This window comes from Nannospalax galili, unplaced genomic scaffold, assembly GCF_000622305.1.
Source record: "Nannospalax galili isolate Female #2095 unplaced genomic scaffold, S.galili_v1.0 scaffold498, whole genome shotgun sequence".
Taxonomy (NCBI): Eukaryota; Metazoa; Chordata; class Mammalia; order Rodentia; family Spalacidae; genus Nannospalax; species Nannospalax galili.
This window is the reverse complement of record NW_008342032.1, coordinates 2,191,025-2,200,938: the sequence shown is the minus strand read 5'-3', so window position 1 is coordinate 2,200,938 and position 9,914 is coordinate 2,191,025. Positions and strand designations below refer to the sequence as shown.

Below are 9,914 nucleotides of genomic sequence, written 5' to 3'. Positions count from 1 at the left end.
AGACCAGGCTGACCTTGAACTCACAGAGATCCACCTGCCTCTGCCTTCCAAGTGCTGGGACTACAGGTGTGCATCACCATGCCCAGCCTCTCCTTTTTTAAATAAAAAAAAAAAATTGCATGTCTTTTAAATTCTTCTGTTTTCAATTTTTCAATTTTCCTTTTGATATGTTTTCCCAATGAATAAGGGCTAGCCTGGGATTATTTTAGGTTATCTGGTTGCATTTCTTTGCCTCTTTCTTTTCCTTCCAGAGCTGCCACACTTCCTTTCCCTTGTCCCTATTGTCTCCCCTTCTTTTCCCTATTCCCTCCTCTATTTTTCTGTCATCCCAACACTGATCACTAGTCTTACTCTACTTATTTCTTTCCACTCACACATTCAGTAACTACATGTTAATGCACATAATACTATGTGTTCCTTTTTTAAAAAAGGATTTAGAGGGGTGATATCTTTTCTTCAATGTTTACTTTTTTTCCACAGTGGGCAACCTATTGGCAAAAATATCTAACCAATGATCTAGCCCCAAATGTGCAAGTCTCAACATGCAAGAACTATGAAAAGCCATGCCCTGTGTAGTGGCACACCTTTATTCCCAGCACTCGGGAGGCAGAGGCAGGCAGAGCTCTGTGAGTTTGAGGCCCACCTGGTCTACATAATGGGTTCCAGGCAGGGAGACCCTGTCAAAAAAAGAAAACAAGAAATATGAAAAACTGAGAGAACTTGACCTCTCCAAAAAGTACTAATTCCACAGCAATGCCTCTAATAAGAGAAAAATAGATGAAATCTCAGGTGAAGAATGATTGCAAATATGTACAAAAAAATCAAAGAAAAGGCCCGGCATTGGTGGTGCATGCCTTTAATCCCAGCACTGGGGAGGCAGAGACAGGTGGATCTCTGTAAGATCAAGGTGAGCCTGATCTGCATACTGAATTCCAGTCTAGTTGAGGCTACAAGGAGACCCTGTACCAAAAAGAGCCCCTCCCCCACAAATCAGAGAGGACACAAAGAAACTTTGGAATTGATTAAAAGAAAACACAACAGCTGAGGGGCTGGAGAGATGGCTCAGTGATTAAGAGCACTGACTGCTCTTGCAGAGGACCCAGGTTCAATTCCCAGCACCCACATGGTGGCTATGAACTGTCCTTAACTCCAGTTCCAGGGGAATCCAAAGCCCTCTTCTGACCTCCACGGCATTGCACAACACTGGTGCACTCACATACTTGCAGGCAATACACATACAATAAAATAAAAATAAATAAATTTTTTAAAAAAAGAAAACATGGGCTGGGCATGGTGGCACATACCTTTAATCCCAGCACTTGGGAGGCGGAGGCAGGTAGATCTTTGTGAGTTCAAGGCCAGCCTGGTCTACATAGTGAGTTCCAGGACAGCTGGGGCCACAGGGAGAACCTGTCTCAAAAAAGAGCAAGAAAAAAAAAAAAGAAAAAAAAGAAAAAGAAAACACAACAGCTGAATGAAAATAAGGAAGATAAGTAAGTCAATATTGGGTATAAAAGTGGAATTCAATAGAGATAGAAAGACTTTAAAATGCTCAATATGAATTACTAGAAGAGAATACCTCCATAACTTAAAAAAAATCCAAAACAAAACAAAACAACAACAACAACAAAAACTCTATGGAAAGCCTCACCAATAGAATGGATCAAAAAGAGGCCAAACATGAAGTTTAAAGATAAATTAGATAGGGGGCTGGAGAGATGGCTCGATGGTTAAGAGCAGTGGCTGCTCTTGTAGAGGATCCAGGCTCTGTTCCCAGTACCCACATGGTGGCTAACAACGGTCTGTAACTCCAGTTCCAGGGGATAAATTAAAATGGAAAATCTAAAGCAAATGAATTTCTAGATGAAGTTCAGAGAATCATAAGGACATACCTTAACAACATATACTCAATTAAAATGAAAAATCTAAAGCAAATGAATTTCTAGATGCATGACCTAACTAAATTAAACAAAGATAAGATAATGTAAACAAATCTATAAGCAACAAGATTAAACAATACTGAAAAAGTCCGAACTTAAAAAATACAAGCCAAGATAGATTAACTATTCAACTAATACCAATGCTTCTCAAACTATTCCATAAGATATAAAAGGAAAGCATGCTACTAAATTACTTGTACGAAGTCAGTTATTACCCTGATATCAAAACCAAATAAAGACACAACAACAAATAGGTGAATCTTCCCGATGAAAATGGATGCAAAGTCTCTCAATAAAGTACTTGCAAACTAAAGTCAACAACACATGAAAAAGACCATGACCAAGTTGGCTTCATTCCAGAGATGCAGGAATGGTTCAACATATGCAAGTCATTAAATGTAATATATCATATAAATGAACTCCAGTACAGAAATCACATGATCATCTCAATAAATGAAATGCATAAAAGACATTTAACAGAATCCAACATCTCTTCATCAAAAAGTCCGTGACGAAACTAGGAACAGAAGGAGAAACATAACACAATATGATAAAGATTATATGCAGCAAGTGTAGCCAGGATCATACTAAATGGGAGAAAACTAAAACATCTCCACTGAAATCAGGAACAGAGTATCCACGTTCTCCACTCTTATTCAATGTTTTGCTTTATATGTTAACTATAGCAAAAAAGACAAGAAGTAAGAGAACACAAATAGAAAGGAAGGAGTCAAATGTCTCTACTTGCATATGTCACAAACCTATACTTAAAAGATCTTAGACTCCACCAGAAAACTTTTAGATCTTATTAACACTTTCAGGAAAGTGTTAGGATACAACTAACAAACAATTAGCAGTAGCCTTCCTGTATAAGAATAACAAATTCGCTGAGACACAAATCAGGAAAACAACTCCTTTCACACTTGCCTCAGAAAAAAATATCTTGGCAGAAATCTATCCAAGGACACGAATACTCTCTACAGTGAAGTCTTTAAAACACTGAAGAAGGAAATTGGAGAAAACACTAGAAGATGGAAAAGCCTCCTATGCTCATGAATTAGAAGAATTAGTGTTGTAAAAATGGCCACACTATCAAAATCAGTCTACAGATTCAATGCACTCCACACCAAAATTCCAGTGCCATTCGGTGTTTATTTATTGGCCATTTGTGTTCTCTTTTGAGAACCATGTATTTATTTCATTAGCCCATTTATTGATTGGGTTGTTTGACTTCTTGGCATTTGATGGTCTTCTGTGGTGTTTTATATATTCTAGATATTAACCCTTTTCTGAAGTCCAGCTGATAAAGATTTTCTCCTATTCTGTAGGTTGTCTGTTCATTCTATTGTTAATTTCTTCTGCTGTGCCAGAGCTTTTGAATTTTGTGTAATCACCTTTGTCAATTCCTGAGGCTATTTCTTGTGCTATTGGGATGTATTAAGAAATCTGTTGCCTATATCTATGTTCTGAAGTGTTTTCCCTTAGCAGTTTCAGTGTTCCGGTTTTAAACTAAGGTCTTTGATCTAGTTTAAATTGATTTTTGTGCAGGGTTAGAGCCATGGATGTAATTTCTTCTGTGGCAGATGTCCAGTTTTGACAGCACTGTTCATTAAAAAGGCTGTCTTTTCCCAATGCATGCTTTTGACACCTTTGTAAAAAAAAAATTCAGGTGTCCATAACTGTCTGGGTTTATCTGTGGGTAAGAAGTAGGAAGTTATGGTATTTGCAAGTCAGTGGATGCAGCTGGAGATAATCATAGTGAGTTAAATTGGTGTCATAATGAAAACTATCACATTTTGTCTCATTTTGGGACCTGAGATTTTATGTAGATACATAAAGCCATGTATGTATATGTGGCATGAAAGTAGAAGTGAGAGGGTCCAGGGACAAAGGAGACTGGTCAGGGGCTGTATGTTGGGAAATACGCTCAAAGCACATTATACACTTGTATGGATCTGTGCTCATATAACCAGTACCATTACAATAAATATATAACAATGAAAATGGAAACTGCCCTAGAATCACGAATATAACATTTTGAAATCATTACCAAGGACAACAGAATGCCCATATTCTATTTCTTCTCTCTGAGATAATCCAACATCCCTGTTCCACAGGACTCCTAACATGCTTACACTGTAATGCCCATCTTCTTCCATAGGTTTCTACCTTTATTCTTAAAAACAATTTTTGATACATATGAGTATTTTGTCTGGATATATGTAAGTGCATTTCGTGTGTGCAATGCCTGAGGAGGCCAGAAGAAAGCATCTGATCCTCTGAAATTGGAGTTACAAACAGTTGGCTGCCATGTAAGTGCTGGGAATTGAGCCCAGCTCCTCCTGAAGAGCAGCCAGTGCTCTTAACTGTTGAGCCATTTCTCCAGCCCACTAACCTTATTCTTAGTCCAGAACATACGTACAAGATTTCACCCACCACTTCTTTACACACGAAGAATGAGTTTGGGCTCTGCAAAGATTTAGCAACTTCAAATTATAAGATGCATCCATAACTTTGTCATTCATTCCTTCTGAATCAAAGATTTACATTCTCAGAAACATTTCACCTTAACTCTAATTCTAGTATTTTTCTTTCCATTGGGCTGGGGCTATAGCTCAGTGAGACAATGCTGCTTGGCATGTGTGAGGTCCTGAGTTTGGTCCCAAGCCCTGGGGCGGGGGGTGTATTTCTTTGCCTTTAAGTTTCATTTATTTGTCATTGTGGTGGTAGTGGTGGTGGTTATTTTTCACACTTTAAAAACTTTATTTATATAAAAAAAACTCATTTTGTTTTTAAAAGCATTAATAAGAGAGAAAGAAAAGAGAAAAGGAATGGAGCAGAAGACGTGCCCCTTAGTATTTTAGTGGTGGTGGTTATTTTTCACACTTTAAAAACTTTATTTATATAAAAAAACTCATTTTGTTTTTAAAAGCATTAATAAGAGAGAAAGAAAAAGAGAAAAGGAATGGAGCAGAAGACGTGCCCCTTAGTATTCCGGTGGGAAAGTGGGATTTTTGGTTTACTGGAATTGAAAGTTTAGTGTTTTTATAAATGAAAGAGAGAAAAAAAGAAAGAGTTAAAGGTCCCCAAAGCCCATGGCTATTCTATTACCACCGAGAAAAAAGAGCACCAGGAAGAACAGAGGAAGACAAGAGAAGCCAAGAGTGGAGCCAGGCTAGGTGGACGGTTCCCTATGCAGTATGCCCTGACGGTCAGAGAGCAAAAGGCTCCTTTGCCAGAAAAGGTGGATGGGAGCAGGAAGAACTGGGAAGGAAAAAAAGGTAAATAAGGAATTTTAATGCATAGGGAAGAGGTTGGCCAGTTGTGCACTTTTCTCCTACCCCATAGCCTCAATATGCTAGGGAAAGGGAAGAGAGGGATAAAAAAAAAAATTCCAGTTCCATTGAACAGAGATCTTCAATTAAGGGGAAAAGGCAAGCAAGTAAAAAAGTTTAAAAAAAAAAAAAATCAACCCACATAGCAGCTGGTTTCACTAGCCCAGCCTGCCTACATACACTAAAGTGGGATAGGGTATAATAAAGGTGACAGAGTTCCCTATGTTCAGAGATGATGTTAATCAGGGGCAGCTAAGGGGGAAGAGTCATGTCACTCATTCCTCTCAGCCTCACTTTCAGGATGAGACTTTTACAAAACCACACACTGTTGAGCAGAAGAGTCTGTAGCTAAAATCGGAGGCTACAGCCAATCCCCAATGGGGAACTTGAGGTTCCCTAGGTTACGGTTCCTCCTCTTTCCTTCAGTTACTGAGGGCCCACAATGGGGAAGAAATAACAAAAACTAACTTGCAAAATCAGGAATGAGACCGCAGAGGCAAAGAAAGGCACGTGGGAGGAGGAGATGTATCCCAGGCCAAAGGCACTAAGAAGAGATAAAGCCAGGGGCCGCCCCTACCTTACAAGGGTAAAGGGGACAGGAGTTATGTACAAGTCTTGTAGTTGGCCAACAAATCCAGGGAGGAGGAGGGGCAGTACTACTGGGCTCCTTTGGCCCAGCACGACAGGGAAGTTTAGCCAGCTTGGATATTCTGCGCAAGGAAGGTCCCCCACCTCCAAATTGGAGACAGCCTAAGCTGCTGGAGGTGATTGCCATGCTAGGGTTCTGCTTGGATGCTGTCAAGTCCAATGAGCTGCCTACCTGCAGCTCTTAAGCTATCGCAAAGACAAGGTGAAGACCGACGTACAGAAACTCAAGGGCATCCCCGTAGTGGTGGGATTGTTAGACCATCCCCAAAAGGAAGTGCACCTTGCAGCCTGTGGAGCTCTCAAGACTATTTCTTTTGGATGTGACCAAGATAACAAGATTTCTATTAAAAAACAAAAACAAAAACGTGATGGTGTTCCTGCCCTTGTGCGATTCCTTCAAAAGGCTCGTGACATGGACCTAACTGAAGTCATTACTGGAACCCTGTGGAATCTCTCATCCCATGATTCAATAAAAATGGAGATTGTGGACCATGCACTGCACGCCTTGACAGATAAAGTGATCATTCCACACTCTGGCTGGGAGGGAGAACCTAATGAAGATTGTAAGCCACGGCATATTGAGTGGGAGTCGGTGCTTAGCAGCACAGCAGGCTGCCTTAGAAATGTAAGCTCAGAAGGGAGCGAAGCTGGCAGGAAACTTCAGAAATGTGATGGCTTGGTTGATGGCCTCATTTTCATTGTTCAGGCAGAGGGTGGGCAGAAGGATTCAGATAGCAAGCTTGTGGAGAACTATGTTTGCTCCTTATAGTATCGAGTTCACCGTGAAATCCCACAGGCAGAGCGTTACCAAGAGGCACTTACCAGTGTTGCTGACAATACTGGGCCACACGCTGCCAGTTGCTTTGGGGCTATGAAAGGCAAAGGGGAAAAAAACCCACAGAGGATCCTGCAAATGATACAGCGGATTTCCTAAAAAGAACTAGTCCTGCTAGAGGCTATGAGCTCTTATTTCAGGCATAAGTGGTGTGGATACACATGTCACTCCTCAAGGAGAGCAGGACTCCTGCGGTCATAGAAGCCTCTGCTGGAGGCTATTCTGAACTTGCGTGCCGTGCGCTGGACCTATGGTAGGTACATCCCGATGCTCTGCGTCAAGAGAAGGTGCTGTCTGCCATAGCTGACCTCCTGGCCAGTGAACACGAACGGGTGGTGAAAGCTGCATCCAGAGCACTGAGAAGTCTGGCTGTGGATGCTTGGAATAAAGATTCTTTGTTAATTGGTAAACATGCTGTTCCTAACTTGGTAAAGAATCTGCCAGGAGGTCAGCAGAACTCTAACCCGAATTTCTCTGAAGACACTGTGATCTCTATTTCGAACACCATCATCGAAGTTATTGCTGAGAACTTGGAAGCTGTCAAAAAGCTTCGAGAGACCCAGGGTATTGAGAACCTAGTGCTGCTCAACAAATCAGGGAATCACTCACAAAAAGAAATTCGAGCAGCAGCACTTGTATTACAATTTGGGGTTATAAGGAACTGAGAAAGCCACTGGAAAAAGAAGGTGGTTGTTGTTTTGAGACAGGATCTTATTATGTAGCTCAGGCTGACCTTGAACTCGGCCAGTCTTCTGCCTTAGTTTCTTTAGAACTGAGTTTATAGGCATGAACCACCAGGCCCAGCTTATTCATTTTTATGACACACTTTTACTAATGTCTTCATGGAAGAATAATTATGAAACTAAATTATACAAAATAAGCCATTGATGTGTTAGACCATTAGGATAAAAAAAAGAATGTAATTTTAGCATTCCAATTTGATAAAAGGGACTCACCCAAGTGATACGGCTCAGAATTAAGGTGTTCTAAATTGCTGCTATACATTCACATTTAATTTTAGAAAAAATGTGATCATGGAATATGCATCAACCAACTAAGATGATAAATTATCTTCCTCTCCAATCAACCATATTACTTTTATTTTCCACGAAATGAGTTTTAATGTAATGCAATCATTATTATAAACTCCAAACTATCAGAGTCTGGGGATGCATCTCAGACGTGTAGTGCTTGCCTAATATACAAAAAGGCATTGAGTTCAATGTAAAAAAAAAAAGTCAGAAGGTAATAATTTAGAAGAAGAGAAAAAATGTATATCTATTTTTACCTATTTTGTGGTCATCAAAAAGAGAAAACAATGTTCTCTGTACAGATGAGACTGAGTTGGGTATTTTGAATGCATGTTGAAATATGCAAAAATTTTGTTTCTAGAAGGCAAGAGGGAATGCTAATTATTATTTACTGATAATTTTTTCTTCAAAGAAAGCTTTTCTTTGGGTGAGGTGTGCTGGATGTCTGGAATCAAATCAAGTGTCTTGTGAATGCTAGGCAAGTGCCTTACTCAGCCACATGCCCATCAAAGAAATTTTTAAAAATTCATCAGCATTGGTTTCTTTAAAAAATAACATGATTACATTGAAAAATTGCCTAGTTTGGAGAATTTGGAAAGGGTGTGAATGCCAAATTCATATCACAGCAACAGTGATAAATTCCATAGTATTGTTGAAGCTTGATAGTACAGTTTATTAGTAATTAATGCTCAAAAATTATAATAGGCATATAGAATTGTGAATTTACATTCTAAAATAAAATTACATATTTTTAATTTGAAAATTCTCTCAGTTTAGTTATTATAGTCCCTTCTTTTTTTAACTTCCCAGACAGAGTTTTTATATCTAAAAGTTCAATGAGGTGTTTTACGTTTTCCATAGGACACAGGTGAAGGCACACTGGGGTTGTAGAAGAGTAATAGAAAAATAATAGGTATGTAACTGGGTCTAATCACACATGGTCTTCTGGATGTGGGGAGGGCTAAAGTATATAATCTGGGTAAAGGCTTTCCAGTGTGCATACCCCCAGGTCACTCACACACCTCAAGTAATCCCTCAGTCATCTCTGTTTGTAAGCTCAGTAAATTCATTGGTTTTCCAGGAAAACTTTAATTAAACATTGGTTTGACAGTAGAACTTTAAAAGGGGATAAGTATTGCTTAATATCCCCAGGGAAAGAATTCTCACAACAAATGGAAAATTTGTTAGTGTTATTATGTCTCATAATTATTAAAAACAAAATGAGAATGTAAAAGATGTTAAAAGGATATGGCAATGGAGATATTTTCCAAAATAGATAAAATGAGAAAGCCTAAGCAAGTGACGAAGTTCTGTGTAGGTTTGTTATGATATATAAAGGATGAGACAAAAATAATATACACATAATCTTAAAATTTCTAAGGTCATAGTTTAGTCAGCTAGTTTAAGGAATAAAATTTGACTGGTGGAACTTCTTGAATTTTTAACAGCCATACTTTGAAGCCTATACTAATCTGGTCAGAGAGACTTAAAGAACAGTTTTTTGCTCCTTGCCCTCCAAGGGGACTATGGAACATTTCTCAAAATGTCCTGTAACTGTGGTGAGTCACCTGTCCTCCTGTTCAGGGAGGCCATGGAGACCCCACCAGATAGACCTTAACCAATGTCCAGTCTACAAAGAGGAGGGTCAACCCAGAGGAAACATTTCTTCCATGCTTCCAAGTGAAGTCAGCCATTGTCAAACAGGACCTTTGACTTATCTTCACACAGATGGAACTGGTGAAAGATAGGAGCCAGAGGCGCCTCCCAAGCCCATATACCCCTAAGGAACAGATCCTCAAACTATCTTAAGAGTAAAAATAAATTGGTTTATTTGGACCAACTGTATGGCCCTAAAAACTGTATGGCCTTAAACACCCAAAAGGAAAGGATAACCAAAGATTAAAGAGGCCAATATAATTTTTAAGAGTCCATATGCATAACTAAAGGCTACATAAAATGTTATTTAGACAATTATTTCTCATTGATGATTTTGTTTCTAAGAAAAAAGTGCTGCTCAGATGTAAGACTTCAAATCTTGGTCTGCAATACTGTAGTGCCCACCAGTAGCTAAGGGAGGCAACCAGCTATTGTTCTAAAATGATGGATAAATTTGTTTCCTCCCCTT

At 39.2% G+C, this 9,914-nt stretch overlaps 1 pseudogene; it reads left to right on the top strand.

The window, feature by feature from the left end:
* LOC103738060 overlaps positions 1-8,661 on the top strand; it is a 37,303-nt pseudogene extending 28,642 nt beyond the window's left edge.
* Positions 8,662-9,914: the final 1,253 nt, after the last annotated feature.